Source organism: Mus pahari, chromosome 6 (assembly GCF_900095145.1).
Source record: "Mus pahari chromosome 6, PAHARI_EIJ_v1.1, whole genome shotgun sequence".
In the NCBI taxonomy this organism is placed as follows: Eukaryota; Metazoa; Chordata; class Mammalia; order Rodentia; family Muridae; genus Mus; species Mus pahari.
Window position 1 is genome coordinate 52998206 of NC_034595.1, and position 22012 is coordinate 53020217.

Consider the following 22012-nt stretch of genomic DNA (forward strand, 5'->3'; position numbering starts at 1 on the left):
CACTGCGTCTTTGGACAATGATGTCTTCATACTTAATAAGTCTTGCTAATTAATTCTCACTGTAGTTCAGAAAAGGAGACTGTGTCAGAACCGTGACATTGCATGGTTTGTTGGCTTCCCCCCAGAGGCTCATTGCTTTGGTGTTATTAACTTTGGGCTCAATTTCAAGGTAATGGATGCAGTGGATGGCATATACTACAAAGCAAGAAGCCGGAAAAGCGGAACAGCCACTGGACACTTGGCAGTGCTGCAGATGGAGATTTGGTTGTTCCCTGACAGATGATGCTGGAGAAAACAGTGCGCAGCAGGAGCTGACGGTGTCTCACCATCCATATGGTGCAGGTAGGCCTGTCTGGTCCTGAACAGTTTGGGTCAGTGGGAAAATATGGAAAGCTTTTTGCCCCTTCCTTGGTGAGCCTTTATGTGCCCTTTAGTACGCATAGTTCAGAAAGACTTTAACTCCCCGGCCCTGTCTCCTTCCCACACAAAGAAAATCGCCTCCACTTGAGCAACTGTGACCTGTTTCATAGCTCATAATGCTGCCTGTTTTGGGTTATATGGCTGTTTCTTCCATTAGATGACAAACTGCTGGGCTGCAGATTAGGGTCCTTAACTACCCTAACTGTAGCCCGAGTCTGACACCATGTCCTGGGCTTCGTGTAAAATGCCCGGAAGGTTAGTGGAATGAATTGAGAAATAGGCTAAAGTATCCATGAAAAGTCTTTCTGGTATCTAACTAGTTTGGTACTTCAAGGTACAATCACCCCTTCCCTAGCTTCCTCTTGTCCTTCTTTCTCTTGCATCCCGACTGAAAGAACTGGACAACTAGGAAAACACACACACACACACACACACACACACACACACACACACACACACACAAGACTCCGCCCATCTGTTTTTTTTAGAGAGGGATCACAGTAGTTCAGGTTCCCAGGTGCCTGAAATTCCTAAGTTGTGGGACCCTCTCCCAGGGTGTGTTGTTCAACCAGTTCCTCAGCAGTGATGTGACCCTTTGGTTTAGGAACATAGAGCTGATTCCTCAGGGAGTCCTTTGTGCAACAGGAGAGCAGTGGGCTACTGTGCTCTCACAGGCTCTTTGAGTGATGAGCCAGGCTCTCTCCACCCGCCCACCCCCAGGGGGGTCCCCCCCCCTTTTTGTAGCCAAGAGGTGCGGAAACCCTTGGTGCTGCCTGGGTGGCAGATGAACAGGGAGCTACTGACACATCGCAGGGCCAGCGAGCGGGAACGAGCGCGGGGGCGGGAGCGGCGTGTAGTGGCAGACGGCCGCGGGGATTATGAATGGGGGTGGGGGCCGGCGAGTTGAGGTTCCACCCGGGATCGTCCGCACCGGCTGATGGGCACGCAGGGCTGCGCGTAATCCTCCAGCCGCGGTGGAGGGAGGCTGCGGCGAGCGCCTGCTGGCAGTAAGGGATCTTCTGCAAAAGTCCCCTGCGGTCGCGCGCGTGGAGTGCCGGGGGAGCTCAGCCAGGTAGGAGGGAAAGGAAAGGAGCCAAAGGCGAGCGGCCAGAGGCCCTGGCTGCGGTGGCTCACAGGTGGTGGCCTCCGTGGCTGCGGCATCCAGTCAGGGCGACCAGATCCCTGATTCTGTGCGGTGCTGGAGCGAGTGGCTCCGGGGAGCAGCGGCTCAGGGATCGGTCGGTAGCGGTCCGGGGTCCGGCGGTAGGAGAGGCACCCATGCTTCTCAGCGCGGGTTGGTGGTTCCGCTTAGGTAGCCGCAGTATCCTGAGATCAGGCTTCGGGGCTCTCGCCTCGCCTCGGATCTCCGAGGTTCGCCCACGGGGCATCCTGGCGCGGGAGCGCAGCTTGAGGTTGAGAATGCCTCGCCTCCCTCTGCACTGCCCCGCACCGTGGCCACACCGACTGCGGTCTCTGGAGCTGGGCGTCCGGGATGGCAGCCTAGGCGCGTCCAGGTCGCCTCTGGGAACCAGTCCTCCCATGGGCCCCTTCCCTTGGGTGCCCTCAGTCTCTGTTGCTCGACTAGTGGACCTCTTGGCCAGTAGCTGGGAAGCAGAACGAGCCTAAGGACTTGGCTAGGCATAAGGATTCCCTAAGAGGAGCCCCCAAGTGGGCAGTAATGAGCTGCCGGTGCCTGGGGACCAACTGCCCAGAGTTTGCCCGCTGTGGCTGCAGGATGCTCCAGCACACCTAGGTAGCTTGGTCCCCAAGCCTCTGCAGAATCAAGGCTCTGCCCAGAACTTTTGGCAAGCTCTGGTGCCTAGGCTGCCTTGAGAAGCTCCAGGACTGGGGAGCAGGAGGCCCCGCTGCCCCTCACTTTACTTTTCTTCGGCTCTGTCTCCTCTCCCTGTTCTGTTTCCTTCTTTCCCCACACGCCACCTTCCATGTGCCACACTGCATATAAAAATCGGAGTCCAAGGTAGCCACCGTGTTGATCAAGTATAAAGAGGAAGGCGGGGAGGACCAGTTCTCAATCAGGTGCTCATCTTCCACATGACACAGCATGCCTGGGGTGGCGATTTTAAAGCAAGACTGACTTAAAAAAATTATATTGCAAGGACCTTAGGTTTACATCACACGTGTATAATATTACTAAACAGAAATGCATTCTGTGCGTTCCTATGTTAGATCTTTATGAGATGTAGCTGTTCTGTAAATCGTGCACATGGTTTAGGCGTAGCACTTTCCAGCTACAAGTTCCTGGCTATACTGTGAGTGAAACGCATGAGAAATAAGTTAAAAATGTGTAATTAAAAGAATAAAAGTCCACCCAGTTTTACTCTAGTAAATTGTGATCTATCATAATTTCCTTTTCTATTGCCAACGCCCCCTTGTTATGCAATAATTTTGAAGTTCCCCCCTCCCAGTTTTGGGGATCCCAATGGTTTTGAGGAGGAAGGACCTGGAATTTTTGTGAACATGCATTGCCAAGAAGGTGAAGAAGGCCAATGATTTCACTTCAGGTAAAGCGAATTTAGTTGTGATTTCAGCTCAGGGCACCTCATTTATCTTCTGACATCCTATAGGGGAAGGAGAAATCTCTTTAATGTAAACGTCTGTTTTCAGTGTAAAATTGGCCTTTTCAGCTCTTCAAATCAATACTTGTAGGACACATAAGGAGCTATTTACTTTAGTTTCTATTATCTTCTGGTTTTTATACAGAACAATGCTGGCTTGTAAATTTACCAAAAAGGTGAGTATTAAAGGCATCGAATTGTTGAGATGACATGATTGATCCATTCAGGATGTCTAGTAAACAAATCCATCATCTTTCTATTTTCCTGATACAGTTGTGAGCTGAATAATTTTGCCACTTGTCTACCTGTATTTCCTCATTTGATTGGCTTCTCAGTTTATTTCAAGCTTGGCATATTTTGCTAAGACAAATGATTTTAAATTTCTCTAGAGGCTACCTGCTTCAGTGCATTTGTTTTCTTTCTTCGTAGTGTCGGTTTTGATTGAGGAACAAGAGATAAATCATACATAGTTTTATGTTCTTGGGGTCATTTGTCCAGGTAGAGACACTGTTTAATAATGACAGGTCCTGTTAGCATACATTCACATTTGGGAAAGATACTTTTGTGTTGGCTTACAGTACATTTAAAATGGAGAAGAGTGAAGAGTCCCGGTTTGCTGTTAGTACTTTATTTAACCTGTTTTGGCTAGAAAGCAATGAAGCAGGTATTGATTTAGAAAGGTTTGGATCGTTGGTAATTAAAAAAAAAAAAATCAGCATGAAACTTATTGCTCTTTCTAAGAAACCCAAACAGCATAGTTTGGGGAACGCTCTGAGTGGGTTGTGGATTATCAGACCCTTGGATTCCTTTGAGTACCAATTGTAAGAACCTTGCAGGAGTTTGGTAGACAGTGTGATGTGTTGAATCCTTCTCTGGGCAGAACTTGCTGGCTCGGCCCCTGAGAATGTTATTAAGAGAAGACCTTCAGTGGCTGCAGACCTCAGGGAGTGATGGGGTTGTAGAGGAGCACATTGTCCACATCCACACATAGAGCAGCCATATCGAGTGACCAATGGATGTGGGACTATGAAGATCACCATGTCAGCACGGCTCTAAGGAATTCTTGTAACTCTGAAACACTCAGTATGCCTTACATTGCCGTTGATTTACATCGCCTTTCACAGAAGCTTTGATCTGCATTCTTTCTTGCATGTTTATAATAAAGCAATAGTTAAGGAAATTGCATACTAATTTAATGTCAGGGAAGACACACTAAGGAAATCAATCTGTCACAATGTCCCCTGTGCATGCTCATTTTACCATTTACCCTTTGAGATGTGGCGTCTGTCACTGAAGGACTCTCTCCTTCCATCCCTCCGTGATTTGTCTTTCCCTTCCTAACTTTTGTTTACAGTTTCTGTGTCCTCTTTTTTTTTATTGATTTGAATATGATATATCCCATTTATATTATTAGTGACTTTAAAAATGATTTTTAGACACTGTCATTTTGTTTTGCTTTTTGGGGGGGCACTTTTTTAAAGTCAGGGTCTCATGTAACTTAGATTGGATTTGAACTCACTATGTAGCTGAGGGTGGCCTTGAACTCCTGATCTTCCTACTTCTCTACTTCCAAGCTCTGAGATTAAAGGTATAAACTACCATGCCTACTTTCATATTTTGTCTTACTAGATATAGTAGATGAACCCATCTATTACTAGATATAGATAGATAATAGATACTATATCTTACTAGATATAGTAGATGAACCCCTCATAACTTGGTAATCTTGATTAACCCTCATATTTTAAAATTCTTTAGCAAAGTAGTTCTACCATATTTTTATACTACGTGTCATCTTTATATAATTGGGTCTTTCGACCATTTTTACAGTCAATGTTTCCTTAAGTTGAGTCATATCATCTGTGCTTATTGTTCTATTTCTCTCCTTCCTTTGGACTTATGTTCCTCAAGATGACAAAAATCTCTGAGTCCCTCTTGCCTGTTTGAAATTATCTCTTATCTTGGTGCTTAAATCATAGACGATCTGGGAGAATCCAAGGAGCAATTGTTTTCTTCATTATTCTGAGGGCACAGTTTTCCAGCCACTGTTATTGATAAGTTGGCTCCTGGGCTGTGTTTGAGCTGTTCTTCGTCCCTGATGCTTTCCCGTTTCACTATGGCATGTGCGCCCGTGCCTCGGTTTACACTGTTTCTTCTTGGGCTTTTGAGTGCCTATTTAATCAGAAGATCCCCGCACTTCTTAATAAGAATGCATAGCATGTCTGAGCCTATTTTACCTAGCGTCTGTGAAGTTTCTACTAGGTTCATCTTGGACCTTGTCTTTTCATCTGTCATATCTATCACCTCTGTATTACCTTCTAAATAGAGATAATCGAAAGCTCTTTGGGCGGCTGTTCAGAGGCATCCATAGGTATTCCTGTCCCTGTTGATGTCTTATCTATTGATTAAGTTGCTCCTTGAACTGATTTCTTTTCTCGTGGTTTGAAATGCTGTTTGATCTTTTCAGATCTGTTTGCTTCTTCCTAGATTTTTCTATCCTTTTATTATGGTTTCTAATTTTACTTTATTTCTTAAAATTCAACTGGAATCATTTTGTAAGCCCTATTCAGATTGTCCTCTTATTTGGAATTCTTCTGGGATTGCTTATCCAGCAGTGGTATCTACTAGAACTTTGATTACTGCATAGTTTCCGTAAAGCATAGCCTTTCTCTGTGCAAGCCATAAATCTGGTGTTACGCTTTTCCGTTCAGTTTGTAACTACACCATAGACTTGTTTCTTCCTTTATTGCTATTATATTAGAAGGCTCTGGATCCTTTTTAGAGCTTGCGTTACAGCAGGTAGTTATTCTTTTTTTATGTTTAACATGCAGGCCTCGGTCCATTTTGTGGGGCAATAGTTTTAGTGACATTCTAATCCCTAATGGCTTCCAGTCTGTCTGCTTTGCCTGGTGGTCCATCTGGGCTTTTATCTGAATTCTACTACAGCCACACAATGGGTGGAGGGATCCTCCCCAGCACAGGTGAGGGAAGATATTGGTATTAGGCTGTAGGAATAAAGAACATTCCCTGTGTTGGAGCTTGTTGTGAGAGGATTTCCAGGTCTGTGCTTTAAGGCTACCTGTTGTTTTTAGCTGGACTCTAGTTAGACATACAAACAACAAATCTCCCTTGCCTTCTATGGCTAGGTCAGGGTCAGGACTCTTTATACCCGTGTATCTTACTGCTGTATCATTCCTGTGGCCAGAGGCCATCAGCTCGTCTACCAGCCTCTTCCAAATGTTCAGTCTCTGTTGAATGACTATGCCATTATTTCCAGGATTTGCAGTAGTGTTTAGTGGGAGAGGCAGAGGGAGATGAATATGAACTGTCACATATGCCCCAGACTATGTGCTTTTTAAACACGCTGCAGCTGAAACCCTCAGCCACATTATCCACTAATGTAATTGAAAATACTAGTTGGGCTGCAATTCCCCGCGACGTGTGTTTGCCATAGTGACATAAGCTAAACCTTGATTTAAAGTTCTTATTTAAGTTAATATATATTGCAGAATTAGAGACTGAAGTATGAAGCCACATCTTATCACTGAAATCCTAGACATGGTATTTTCCCTGAATGTTTTTCTCCATGTTATCTTTAAGCATTTGAAAAATATTAGTACTTTTAATCTTCTGACACCTCTGTGGGAAATGCTAAAAGAACCCTTTATCGATGGACATTTTTTTCTGCAATGGACATTTTAAATCTTAGAAAAATATCTTTATTTGCATAAGAACTTTGTGATGTCAAAGGGATTAAAGAAAAGATTCCTAGTTTGTATTACAGGGCTGGCACAGCATTTTTTTTTTTTTTTTTTTAGACCTAAACCTGATCTCAGAAGTCAACTATTGTTTTACACCTTAGAAAAGGGAGACCTTGAAATTCTGTAAGGGATCTGTTCACTAGCAACTGGGCTTGCTCATTCTGAGCTTTTACTGATTTTCTAACATTGCATTTCCTTTAATAAGAGTAGCCTTCTTTAGAGGAGACACTGAAAATTTATACAGAGGCGTTATTTCTTAGTACCCTTTTCTGATGAGAAAGCACACTTCAGAATATGATGTTTCTTTTTAGTAATAAACATATTGTGAAATATGCAAAACACATGGGCCTATTATCTACATATACCCTAAGCTTGCATCTAATATGAGGACTGATGAATTCCTAGAGAAGACTTCTAGATACAGGCTTTTGTTATCCTCATGTGTTAACTCTGGGTTGTCTTTGCTGGGAAGGGTGACTTAGGTTTAATGGTTAATTTTTATTCTCACAGTCACTCCTGCTGGCCTGAGGGCAGTGGCAATTGTCATAAGCGTACTGGATTGGTACATTGAACTGAGGGCAGTGTCAACTGCTCTGAGCATACTGGATTGATACAACTGCATTGGTACACTGAACACTAAAGGGTATGTTTTCCTGGAAGGTCCTAGAGAGCCAGTAGGTGAGAAAGATGTTGTGGGAAAAATAGATGTTCAAGCAGACTGACAGTAGGAAACACAAACAGGTAACTCAACCCACAGTGCTTGTTTTCTCTTCCCCCACATGCACAGAATTCACACACACACACACACACACACACACACACACAAACTCCGTAGATAGGTTCTTTCATCCCCTCCTGTTGGCCGCCACCCTCTCACTGTGCAGAGAAGAGTATCCCGCTGAGACTGTTCCTTAGCATATCAAATGTTAGGAATGGAAAAGCATGGAGTTGTGTTGCTCTATTTACTGGAAGATTTTCTGAGGGAGGAAAGAAAACTCCATCTGTGTCTTTGTCCCATCATATATCCAGGCAATTATAACCACAGAACAATAATTGTTTCTGAATTCAGCAATTAAGATCTAAGACCAGTAGTTGTTAGATTAATTGTAAAGAGGTCACCTGCCCATGCTTCAAGAATGTGCCTGTAGACTTACTTGTGACTACTAACACTCCTCCAGGGGAGGTTGTTTTTGCAGTGTCATGATTTGTACCAGAGTGAAAACATCTAATGACAAAAATGGAAGATTGACTAAAAAGGAAATAAAAAAGCAAAGCCCTCCTACTACAATCCTTGACTTTTTCGAATACTTTAGAGATTGAAATTTTGAAGATCCCGAGAGAGGACTAAGAACTGGAGGTCTGGAGTTGATTGTTAAGATGCTAGTGGTCACCAGCGAGTGTGGACCCAGGGAACATGGCATGACTTCAGATCAAATGGCTCTCTAAGGGGCCTTCTGGTGTTATGATCCAGCTAAACTTCACATTCATGGACATTTGACAAACCGCTAAGGGGTCTTGAAGTAGCCATGTAATTAAGTATTTTATTCGTGAGAAAATTATCTGGAAAATTATTTTTAAGTTTTGCGATTATCACATTTTTTTTTTTGATGTGATCCAAAGTTTGCAATAATAAGGGATGTGTGAACCTATCTACCCAACGACATAGTGGACCATTTTGGGGGAAAATATTGAGTGCTTATCATGATAATGACAATGGTAGTGATATCTAAATAGGTGGCATTAGATTGAGCTGGTTTGGAAGTGTGGCCGTTGGTGTAGATAGAGTCATTTGACATTTATTCAACCAATTTCTCTTTTATCTTCTTCTACTACAAAAGTTGGAAAGGTGAATAACTTTATTCAACTTCCCAGCCTCTCTTGAAGCTGGGCGTGACTCTAATGACAGAGGTTAGATGGCCTGAACAAAGGCAGACACATCTCAAGCCTCCAGATATCTTAGACCTTTACGTCTCTCCATTAAACACTGAGGATTTTGCTTTGACTCATGAGCAGTGTTCTTATAACCATGAGACATAGTTCCATATGCTTACAGTAATGGAGAAAACTGAACCAGTCTTACATCCTAGGTGATGTCTTAGCGATGTGTCAGCCCAGCCTTGTCTGCCTCCAGACATAATTTTCCATGAGAAAAATCTAAACTTCTTAATGATTTAACTTACTATTCATCAGATTTTCCAGTCCTCCCAGCCAAACACATTCCCAGCTGGATGTATAAATTAAGACTTTACATTTTATATTTCAGAAGAATAAAATTAATGTCTACAGACCTTCATAATTACCAATCTTAGATTGTGAAATTCAGCTAATTTGTATAAATATTCCCATCTTGAAGATGTTTAGCTGTGAAAATGTTGGATAATTTGTAAAATTTACATTCCATTGCTTATCGTGTAAAGAATAACATAAAAGTCTAAGAGTTTTTGTTTTGTATCACCAAGAAGAGATTTCTTACTTCATTCAATGGGTGAAACTTTAAGAGGGAAACTCTATTTCTGTAAGTCACACCTCCCACTTAGCTTTAACTTTGGTAAGATGCGGATACAGCTGGAGAATACCAATGAGTCTTGAAAAAAATGTGTTCCCCATTTGGATTAAGAAAAATGTATAGCAGGATTGGTTGTCCCCTTTATCAGTTAATGTACATTTCTTTCTGACTTTACACTTTTACAAAATCAAGAAATACTGTAGCAGTGGTTGTAGTGGGTCATTAAAAGTTACAGAAGGGTGGCCATTTGTAGTAAGTGGTCAAGGAAGGACAATTTTTTTTTTTCTGTAATTGATGCCGCATGTATGATATATATTCTGAGGAATAAGACACTGCCCATGTTATGTATAATTTATTTATGAAACACTGACTTTTGTTGTTCAGATTTATATCTGTGGATTTTGAGTTGATTTTAATAATATGTATGATTAATACCCAAGATACCCAAGAGCAGATTCTTACCTTAAAAAGAATAAAATTCGCTTAATCCAAGTGAGTTTACCTTGCTATTAGCATGTAGAGTATTGGTGAAAATATTCCAATAATTGATTGTTTATTTTCCAATTAATGTAGGCACTTTACTTAGGAGCTATTTATTTGAATTTAGAAATGTAATAGAGGTTTTTGGTTAATTTTTTTCCCATTAAAATGGGGTGAGGCAACAATTCTCACCATGCTTCAGCAGGCTATTACAAGAGAAATGGATGTGAAGTGCATTTATTTGCTCTGCAGGATGTTACATAAATTCTATAAATAGCAATCAATATACATGTGTAAACAAGATGATGGGTGATAATTTCCAAATGCGAGTTTCATAACTGGGGATTTTGGGTGAGGCCCTCAATGTGGGGTTTTCAAAGGTGAGTTATATAAGAACAACAGTGGTATCTTCATGTGTTGGATTCTCGAAGGTAAAGTTCACTGTGAAGGAAAGAGCATGATCCTTTATTAAATGATGCCATATAGCAATAGATTGAACCAGATGTTAGAAATAGTTCTGGTTTCTTAAATAGTAAATGAGAAAACTTTTCTCTGATATTCTCTGAATATTAATTCTAGTACAAGACATTGAATATTAAACCAAGAATGGAACTTCCAATAGTCGTGTCAATTATTTTGTGTGATGGGACATCTTTAAAGGAAAAACCTCTATTTTAAATTATGTGTATTATGTATATATGTCTATGAATTTCTAGACATAAATGTAGGTTCTCACAGGGCATTGCATCCCCTGCAGCCAGAGCTACAGGCAGTTGTGAGCTCCCTGAAGTGGATGCTTGGAACTAAACTTGAGTCTTCTGCAAGACCGTGGTGGTGACCACTAAGCCAAGTCTTCAGCTCATTCACTAGACACTCAAGATGTAAAGTACTTAGGGTATTTGACAATCAAGGTCATGGTATAAGTTGTACCTCTAAGTAGGAATACTGCCTCTTCCTAAAGTCAGGTTTTAGATGATAAACATTTAGCCATAAAGTTGACATGTGAAAGTGGCCAGCAAGTAGGAATACAGAAAGAACACTGCTTTTCTTTGTGTCTCATTGCCTTGAGCAATTTATTGAAAATTTGGTGTGATTTCACAAGTGGTAGAAGCTAGAGACAGTAGCTAAAATGGAAGAAAGCCGGTCAGTTAGTGAGGGAAGGTCAGACTTTGTAACTTGGGTTACTCAGCTCATTGTGTGGGTTACTCAGCTCATTGTGTGTTTGTGTATGTATGTGCATGTGTATAAAGGTGTATGTGTATACATGCCTACACATGTATGTAGAGATCAGAGGACAACTTCAGGGGCTGGAACTTAGTCTTCCATCTTGAGATATGGTCTCTTTGATGTTGCTGCCAAGTCAGTAAGGATTCTGCTTCTACTTCCCATTTGGCCTTAGGGGCACTGGAGTTCTAGGTATGTGCTACTCTGGGAGATTTATGTGAATTCTGGGGATTCGAATCCAGGCTCTCGTGTTTATATGGTAAACACTTTACATACAGATCATCTTATTTGCTTTGATCTCCTTCTGTATTTCCTTTCATCCTTGCCATGTATTGTTTAATTTCCTTGACTGCCTTATAAAAATCAAGAGGAAATTCAAATTCAGTAAGATGCTTCAAATAGGAAGAAATGTACCATAGCCTACCTAGCACCATCCTTCATGGAAGCAGCTATAAGTAGACAAGGGAAAATTCTTACCAGAAGATATGAGCGAGGCGAGGGATGGAGAATTGGGTCTGCCAAATTTTAATGAAGTCCAGCTGTTATTTTACACATGATGTCTTTATATCTACTATATTCCACAAAAATCTTTTCTTCTTAGTCATATAACAGTATAGAATAGTTCATAATGGGTTGGATGAGGGGTGTCTCAATGGGGTCAACGTGCTTTGCTTCTTGTAGTCATTTGGAGATCTGGATTAGAGGAGAGGTGCTTTCAGCTTCAGTACATGGATTCTACAGTTAGCATGCTAGAATCTAGTCAGGGCAGGAGTGATGAGAGATTGTGATACTCTATTCCTGAGTGAAGCGTGCATCCTTACCACTTAAATCTCATTGTTCCATCAGTTAAAAAAAAAAAAAAAAAAAGAGTGGTTAGGAGTTTTTGTCTGGCTGTGGCCAGAGAAGACACTATAGGTTTGGTGCCATCAATACTTTGCTGAGGATAGCCACGGTACAGATTTTACAACCTCTTTCTGATGTTATAGCTCCTCTATCCTCATTTCTGTGCCTTCCTCTTTCTTGATTTAACTCCTCTATTGTTGGATAGTGCCCTATTTAAACTTAAATAAGAAAGAATGAGTTTTGGGTAGAACTTTTGAAATGTTTACATCTAAAATTGTCTTCCTTTGGTTTTATGTCTGATAAATAGCTTTTCTGGATAGAATTTTAGAGAGTCATTTACTTCTGAATTTTGAAGGTGTGTTTGTCTTTGGAGCCACTGATAATTTCCTACTATTTGAAATCTTGATTCTTTAAATGTGATGTTTTAAAATTGAAATGGTTTGTATTGTCTTATTACCAAAATTCTGAAATTTCAACACAGTGTGCTTTGCTGATAGGTCATTTCTTGGTATCTGTGGGTGGCTCTGCTTGTGTCCCTCAGCACTGGGAATTTTTCATGTACCAGCTATTTTATCAGTTCTCAAGTGACTTCTTCCTGAAATCTAGCATTTCAAATCAGAAGAACAGGATTCACTGTAATTCTATCATGTCTTCAATAACCAAATAGTAGTCATGACTTGATTATGAAATATAGTCATCTGATACTGGAAAAAGTACCAGCAGTAAAAACTCTCAGAGTGAATGCAATGTGAAATGTTTCTTTTGCTTTCTCTTTTTAGGGTTTCAATGACTAAATCACATCTGATCTAATCTTCTTTAACTCCCAGATACACCATTATTTAATGTATTACTAAGACCACATTACTGATGGGCTGTAATGTTTTCATGCCATTTGGGAAATTAATTTTACTTTTATTGATAGATTTTTTTTTAACTTAAGGAAATATAAACGATCTTCTACATATGTATGTTTCCTGTGAGTGTATAAAGGATGCAGCAAAGTAAATCAGAGGAGTTACTCTTCAAATGTACTCATTATTCAGAGTTTTAAAATTCCCATTCGGAATCTATCTCATCTCAATCTCAAGCCATTCATACTTGTGCTTATTTATGCAGAACCACTTTATATGCCAGCTAAAGTTCCAGTCCTGAAAAGACCCTTAGCTCTTATGCTGATCCGTCTTGCTTTGTGGTGTCTGCTTGGTGCATGTTACTAGACATTCCTGCTCCCCCTGCCTCTGTTCCTTCTGCACACGGATAGGACTTCTAGTTGTAAGGACATATTCCAGTACTGTCTTTTACATCTTCTTCCAGCCACACCAGTACCTGTTCTGCAAGGTTTGTTGGGAGTGCAAGCCTGATCATTCACTACGCCTCTGCTGTCTGTCTAGTTGCAGGCTTACATGCTATTTGCAGATGTGCCCCGGCTTTAGAGCTATAATAATATCAGAATTATACATGCACTTAAGACCAAAATTATCTTTTAAAAATGAAGTTTCTCACTTTTTTACTATAGACCTTCATTCAAAGGCAAAGGAGCATTTGAATTTTCTCGCAGTGAAATATAAATGGCAGGAGTCCCTGGGATCCCTCTAAAGCCATGCGTGTGTGACAGGAGATGCTACAGTTGTGCATGTGCGACAGGAAATACTAAAGCCATGCCTGTGTGGCAGGAAATGCACTCCTGCTGGGAGATGATGCAAACATGAAGAGAACAGGAAAAGAAGATGAAGAATTTTTTTTGACTGAGATTTCCCTTGTCAGGAACCTCAGAGAACTGTGCCTAGAAACAGTGGGGCTACTTTTATGCTGTTCCTCTGGATAGACTCCCAGTGATATCACTCATGTAGCTTCAAACTTGTGTGTTCGCTCAAAATTGATTACAAATATAGTTTGTGGTCAGTCTGCGAAGGATCATACAATGTTCTATTTAGCTCATCCTCTGATGATAACCACTCCAGCGGTTCCTGTGTTTAATTTCTGCAGTTTTCTAATGCCCTAATAAGTATCCAAACACAAATGCTTCTGATGGCAGAGTTCAGAACTACATACATAGTAAAGCTCTTTTTTTTTTTTTGTCAGCGAATTTCATTCCAGATTGTACTAATTTATCTTCATCAAGTATCCATCACAGTGATCATTTCCTCACTTCCTGCTAATCCTAGATTTTATGCTTTTGATCAGTTTGAGGAGACACAAATAATCTCTTGGCTGTTTTTAGATTATTTTGTTGAGTTTGGGGAGTCTGAAACCTTTCTTAATTTGACGTCTTATCTCTGGGATGAGATTCTGCCCAAGGACAGAATGTGAACAGTGTGGCTTGGAATGGCACCTTGGTTGGTGGCAGTGGCCAGCATCTGGTTGACAGGGGGAGGAGTAGTTAGAGCTTTGGGGTCCAAGGAGAGCTGGGGTACTCTGTGGCTTATATGCTTTAGCCCTACAGATATCCTGAGTGTCTGGATACCTTCCAAGCATTGTACATGCTGTTACTTTAACCATTGTATCTGTGCTGAGATAGAGCCATAGCTTCTAGAAAGTATGATCCTCACCTGATTCGTAGATTCTGTGGCCTTGGGGGCAATAAACAGAGGCTTAGCTGTTCTTTGTGTCAGGGAAGATCAGAGGAAGGACTTTCTAAGCCTGAAGGAGAGTGTACATATCTGAAGGTGCATGTTATGGGCCATAGAGAGGAAATGAGAACTCTACATAATTATCTGTATAGGGAAGGACCAGAAAGATACACTTGAAAAGTGGTCTGTGATCACATTGTGAATTGAGTGTGCTTGGAATATGGGCTTAGAAGGTATGTTCTTTACCATGACAATGGTCAGGAACCTCTGGAATGAATCTTTGGGATCTTGGCTGATTGGGATGTGATTGTTGTCACATTATACGAAAATTATCAGAAACAGATGGGGACAATGTGCAAGGTTTTACTACTGGTTTCTGCATGTATTTGATAGATTGATTTTACACGTGGCTGATAAAGGAGGTAGAAACTTTTCAGCCGTGGCTGATTTGAGTTTAAGAGGTTTATGGAATCAATTGAATGTTTCTACTACAGGATTATCATTCATTGTTTTACAGAAAAAGACAATATAAGAAGTAACTTTTTTTTGACAGCTCAGGCCTGTAGAAAATGTATAGGTCATGACAGAAAGAAAAATCATTTTCTGATTATGCCATGTGGTGTGTGGGTATGTATTTGTCATATAGAAATGCAAAATGAATTCAGAAAGTGCAACAGATACTCTCTATAGGTTTGCCATAAGATCATCTACTGTGCCAAATGACACAAATATGTCATGGAGAAGAGAGATAAATGCACTAATTAAGCCATTTAGAGTAGCAAAGTTACCTGGGATAGACTTTATATTAACTTAAGTTGTTAGAATACATATACACACAAAGCCTAAATCTTATATATATTTGATGAGAAGGGGTTTTAAATACAAAACAGGGTATCGTAACATTAGTAGCTTGGGGTTGGATAGTTTCTATTATTTTCACTGAAATTTAAGCAGTATTTTCTGAAGCACAATTCATTATAATCTTAGGACTAAGCTGTCTTGTCCAGGAAGTCATTTTCTAAATGAGTAACTTTGCTATTCCTGCCTGATAAAGTATCTTTTTCAGAGATGGTTATAAAATCATCAGCAGTCATTCTTCTGGGCCGAATGGTAAATACCCCTTATAAGCCATGGCCTGTGCTCTGTTCATTTGAGAAGAGTTACCACTGTGGAACATTTTGGTGTTCACAAAACACATTTAAAATTGTAGCTCAAGAATGTGATGTTTATTCTTTGAGTAACTGCAGCCAAGGGCTGTACTCTCATTCAGTCTCCATAAGTCATTGTGACATTCCTGAGCCAGCAGAAGGATGCTCCGATGAAGGCTGGGAAATGGGGTGGAGAGGAAGTGATGTAGATAGCCTCCTTTACAAATGCAGAGGCAGGGCTTCACCAAGGTGTATTAATAGGCTCCAGAGTATTTCAGAACTCCTAAGTCCACACTTTCTGCTCTAACAAAGGCAACCTACAGGGCTTATTTTTAACCTTTATAAAGACTCAGCATTTTTACTACTGGATATTATGTAAATAATACTTACTGAGCACTCTCCGTGTGTCAGCCAAGTTACTAATGCTTTAAAAAGATTTCATGCAAAATTCTTATTATAACCCTGTTATGAAAAACATTATTGTTCTCATCGTGAAGATGCCAGCCACTGAGGGTTAGCCAAGTGATGTGCATGAGTTTATATGGTTGACTTTTCCAGTCTTTGCTTAAGACTGGAATTCATATTTTTTTTAAAAAATATTGAGTCTACATGTTATAGATACATACATAATTTTATATAATCTTTACCACAAAAAGATGAGCAGATATGTTTACTTTTGCTTCAACGGTAGGGGAACTGAGAGGCTCACAGAGTTAAAGATAAAGGTTTGGCTCCACATGGAACTGGGATTAAAACCTAGGTTCATTTCTCTTCAAAGCCTGGATTTTTTTTTTTTAAACTTCACTGGCTTCTAAAACTTAAAATAATATATTTTAAATAATTAATTTTACAAGTGTTTTCTATTTTACTGTTTTGCGACTTAAGTACATAGGTGGTACCACCTTTCATATTTACAGTGCTTTAATATGAAGAGCCTACTAAATGCCTTTAGCACTCTGCTAAATGCTTTTCACCTATGATACCATTGACACATTGGGAACAATTCCTGTTTGGAAAGAGATGCAATCCTCATGTGCCCTCTACAACTGGGTGCTAGCTGCAGTTTCCCCACCTCCCTCAAGTTGTGACAACAAAAAGTAACCCCAGACTTTGCCATATATGCTTTGTTGGGGAAGAAGTCACCTGCAGTAGTGAACTACTGTTTTGCCTCACCTCATCTTATCCTGGAGGACTACTGTGAGCTCGTAGAGTTACTGCGTTAACTTTGTAGGCTGAGAATGACTCGCTGGAGGTCACCTTTCTGGGAAACTGTATGTCTAGGACTCAAACTCAAAGCCGTGAGTTTGGAAAATTATTGTGTTCGATGGACTGCGTCTTGTCTTCCGAGAGAATCCGAGAGTTCTGGAGCACTGGGCATGAATAGCCATCTCTTTTTCTTTTCCTCCAAGGGTAACTAGAAAAGTATTTAGGATCTAGCAGTATTTTAACAGGCATCCACTAGACAAATGACATACTTTATGTAGGTCATATTTAAGACTCTTTTATATAAAATGTAGCTTAGTATGGTGATTAAAAAGATGAGCTTTGGGATTAGATTATAGGGCTGTATCTCACCCTTGCCATTTATTGCTTCATGTTATAGGGTCTTGGGGTCTTGGAAAAGTTTTTGATCTTGTTTAGCATTGCCTTTTCATCGATTTGGGATTAACAACCCCTCTTGTGGATTTTGTTAGGAGGTCACAAGTGAATATTCATAAGTCACCCAGCATAGTGTGTGACTCAGGGCTAAAAATTTAAGGAGCTATAGATCCCAGAAAGCAAACTATATTTACATTAATGGTAATATTTAGATTTATCCTTATGTGATTATTGCATATACTCTGATTACAGTCAGGCTAAGGATTTATTTATTTATTTATTCATTTATTTAGTCTACCTGATGTAATTTAAATGCTGCCACATTGGTAAGATTAAATTCCAAACCTTCATAAAACTGACCAAACACATGGGCACAAGGAAGGCAAGCAGAAACCCAAAGCTAAATGGAAACCAAGGGCTATCACCCTGGCAGAGATGACGCAGGAACCACTTAGGCTTCTATGGGAAATCAAGTCAGGTATTTTATTCTCTAGAACAATGCTTAGTGCTTTGCATGGCTCTTGGCCTCAGTGGCAGGGACCTGCCTCCTCCCTTGTCTCAGCTTCAGCCTTCTGCTGGTTTGGCATCATCTGCCTCCTTCCGCAGGTCTGACCTTTTGCTGTGTTTCCTCTGACTCACTTTTGGGTTTTGCTCCTGGCTTTCCGTTTCTGTTCTGGGAATTTCTTTTCTAGGTTCCTGGGTGCCTTTCAAATGTTATTGTCATGATTTGATTTTTTTTTTCCCCCTTCCTTCAGGGATGACATCATGTCTTGCCACACCTGAATTGAATTAATTGCTAGGGGGTGACATTTGTCAGCTTCTGCTGCTTCCCTGGTCTTGGGCCAAACTGAACAGATCTCTCCTGAACCTATGTGACTGTAGTCATGTAGATTTTAACCATGTGCTGAGTGCTGAGGACAGAAAAATGCTAGGGTAACTTTGAGGACTTTTCTGTTTTAAGTGTCTCAAAAATCTTCCACATTTTGGGGCATGCTTGGATTTCCTAACGTCTTGTGAAACATTGAATTGAGAGACATATTAGCTGGAAAGCTCTACTCTAAAGTCTCCGATGGATATAACACAGCCAAAGACAGCACTTCCTCTCACTCACAGTCAAAGACAGCACTTCCTCTCACTCACAGTCAAAGACAGCACTTCCTCTCACTCACTTCCATTTGCCTATCAGGCACTTTACGAAGGTCCCAGACAGTCTAGTTGACCCCAAAAGAAGAAACTATTTGGATAAAGATAAGGATAAGGATAAGGATAAGGATGCTGATGTTTCTGTGGAGACTGGACAGGAAGTACCTAAGGACAGTTAGAGAGACAACAGGGATGTGAGAGTTACAATGCAGTTAGGAACAGGGAGTGAGAAGACGATGGAGGTAATTCAGGAGTGACAAGCTGAGCATTTGGAGTCCTGGCGCCTGTGGAAGCTTCACATTGCTGTGATGAAATACCTGAGACAACTACCTTTTATTTTATTTATTTATTTATTTATTTATTTATTTATTTATTTATTTATTTATTTGGTTTTTCAAAACAGGGTTTCTCTGTGTAGCCCTGGCTGTCCTGGAATTCACTCTGTAGACCAGGCTGACCTCAAACTCAGAAATCCTCTTGTCTCTACCTCCCAAGTGCTGAAGTGCTTGGGTTAGTGGTATGCACCACCACAGCCTGGCTTTTATTTATTTATGTATTTATTGATTTTATTTATTTATTTTTTGTGACAGTTAACTTTTAAAGAGAAAAGCGTTATTCAGCTCATGGCCCAGGAATGGGTGACTTTATTGCTTTAGGTGTCCAGTGGAGGTGATGAATAACAATGGTGATTCAGCTGTGTCAGAGCAAAACACTCACACCCCAAGCCAGTCCGCAGGGAGAGACTTGGTCCTACGGTCCCACTGAGGTAATGTCTTGAGTTTTGGAAAGACCTCCTACTTGGCTTCCCCCCCCCCACCCCCACCCCGAGAAGGGCTTTCTTTTGCTTCCCAGTGGCACCATATGAAGACGGAGCCTTTAACGCATGGACTTCTGGGAGACTTTCATTCAGACATAGTCAGCTCCAACTAAAATGGGAGAGGATGTCCATTGCGTACACTAAGAGGTATGTGATGTGTCAACCATTAGCTGTGCATTTGAAGTTTCGTATAACAAGTAAAGTTATATTTACCTAATAAGCCAATTATTGTAGATGACTGTACTTTTCACTGAGATACAAAGTGCACAGAAAGAAATCAATGCTTTAAATGCTTAAATTCCTATTTCAGTTACGAAGGGGTTTGTGTTAGTCTAGACAGACATAAGGAACAGTGAGGAGGTATAATGGGTAAAGGGGTAGCATTTTGTGTTTTAATATGCAGAGTTAAAGATGCTTTTGCTATAGGAAATAACAGCTATCTGTAAAGTACTTGGGGTATGACTTTTTTTTTTTTTAAAGTAAGTCATGAAAGGACTCTGTGTTTCCATTGTGTGTCTGTGGAAACCATAAGCAATACAAAATGAAAATAATATGGACCAGTGTATTGTTTTCAAGAAGATTCTCCAAAGTTTAAAAGAATTGTTGCTGTATATATTAGTATCAAGCCATTAAGGATGCATTTGCAGGAATTGTAGGTTTTAAAGCAAAAGAGGAAAATTAAGAAAACTAATTTTTAAATTAAAGATATTTAACAATAATGCAGGAGCAGGAGAGAATGTTTTGGATGACACATGCTCAGAAGTTCTACATTTTAGTTGGGACAGAGCTTTCGAAAATAATGTCACACTGCCCAGGCAGTGCTGTTTGGGTGTTCTTCACTAGTGCCGTGGCATAGCAAGCATTGGGTAGTTTGGAACATTCAGCAGAAGGTTAAGCCGATGAGGAAACCTTAAAGGAGGCCAAGGTTGGCACTCTGAGTGTTACTCAGAGCACAGAGCCAGGTAGACAGAAGGACTGGGGCATGCTCTGGACCCTGGACAGAAAATGCAGTCAGGAATGGACAAGGCTACATTGCTTGCCAGAACTTTGAGGCAGCTGCTGGTTGACAGAAATGCTGAAGACAGGCGGCTGCTTTCTCTCCCTCTTGTTTGGAGATTGTTGTTTTCCAAATCCTTTCGTCCCCCTCATCCCTATAGCTGAATTTATTTTTTAAAAATATCATATAAAAATGTGTGTACAGTTACTGTCAAGAGCAAATGAAAACAAATTCTCAAAAATGAAAGACATTGATGAAAAGATAAATTTGTATTTCTAGAGCTCAAGATTATTTTGTACACTTTCTGTAACGTTTGAAAACTCTTGATTGAGTAAATGCTACTCAAAGTCCACAGTGATGAATTGTACACAAGCAACTTGAGTCGTGAACACAATAAGAGGACATTTCCATCACACCTACGTTTTATCTCTAACAGTCTTACTGTGTAGTCCTCCCTCCAGCCCAGTCTGGAACAACCCCTGACCAGCCTCTAGCATGGCATGATAGTTTGTAGCTTTTAGTATTTTACACAAATCAAATTATATGATGCCTATCTATGCATTTTATTTTATCAATTAATTTTTCTTTTTTATTGGTACATTTTCTTTTGTATTGATAGATTGTCTCTTAGTCTATTCTAAGCTATTGCCTGTTCATATTTTATGGATATACATGTCACATGGCTTGGGAAAATGCCTTGCTATAAAATAACATGGCTTTTCTAGCCAATCAAAAAGTACATGGCTACATGAAAGATATTGAATTTCCTAGAATAAATATATTCATTAATTCTTTAGTCAACATACACTTTTGAGCAAACGCACATGCTCTGGGAGCCCAAATTAAATATTGCATGTCTGCTTTTGTAGAAATTTAATTTTTAAGAAGTATCAATTTGGAAGCCGTTTATATGATTAAATCAGAATTCCAAGTCATAGGGGAACACAATTATTTACTAAATATCTGGCCAATTTGGAAAGGAAATTGAATGCTATTGGCTTTGTAAATCATAAAGAAGTACAACCAAGATTAACAGTCCAGTTGAGACGAAATCTAATAGGGTAGCCTGAGATAGAGAGGACATTAGTGGAAAGAGGGGTGCAATGCTTTGGGGACCCCCTTGTGACCGTCCCAGCTTACCTACTAATCTGAAATGACTCAAAAGGAAAAGTCATTTTTAAGTATTTATTGTATTTTAATTTTTAAACTTTTGAGGAGGTTTCTCAGTGCAACTCCAAGGATCTTGGAACTTTCTGTGAAGTGAGGCTGGTGTTGGGCTCCTAGCAATCTTTTGCCTCAACCTCCCAAGTGCTGGGGTTACAGTAAGAGTTGTTCTTCAGTTAAATTGATACCAAAGCTAAAAAATAACCACAGAGGAATGTTCAGTGTACTTTCTTACATTTAAGATAATGTATTTACAAGTCAGTGATTAAAAACACTAACTCTTGGGGAAAAAAACATGGGCCAAAGACATAAAGGCAAAATAATTTGACAAGCCACACACTGCTTTGTAAGAAAAGGCCATTCTTAGCAGCACTGTTTCTTCATAAGAATGGTTAGCTACTACCTTGTCTTCCTATTCCGTGCTTGGTCTGACTTTTTCTCTCCTCTCTTTCTTCCTCCCCATCACCTCCCCCCCCCCCAAACACACAAACACTACCAAGGTCGGAAGGCTGGAGGCTGAAGGGGAGGAGCACACTACAGGGCTCTGCTCCTTTCCTGTGGTGGCTGTTCCCTTGGACAGGCTCTGCTGCTTGTGTTCTGTTTTCACCAGAGTCTTAGGAGACCTACTTGTGATCAGAATGCCAGCTTGCTTTTGTGATTAGCCTAAACACTCAGAAATCATATGTGGGGCAGTATTTGTGTGAGCCTAGTTTGGGGGGAGAGAGAGAGAGAGAGAGAGAGAGAGAGAGAGAGAGAGAGAGAGA

The 22012-nt window shown here is 40.4% G+C and overlaps 1 protein-coding gene across 1 annotated transcript in view; it reads left to right on the forward strand.

Annotated features, from left to right (window-relative positions):
* Positions 1-1401: 1401 nt before the first annotated feature.
* Positions 1402-22012, forward strand: part of Pde4b (phosphodiesterase 4B) — a 524127-nt gene continuing 503516 nt past the window's right edge. Inside the window, exon 1 of the mRNA XM_021199490.2 lies at positions 1402-1492. The gene's annotated coding sequence lies outside the window, so the exon portion shown is untranslated. The remainder of the gene's footprint in view (positions 1493-22012) is intronic.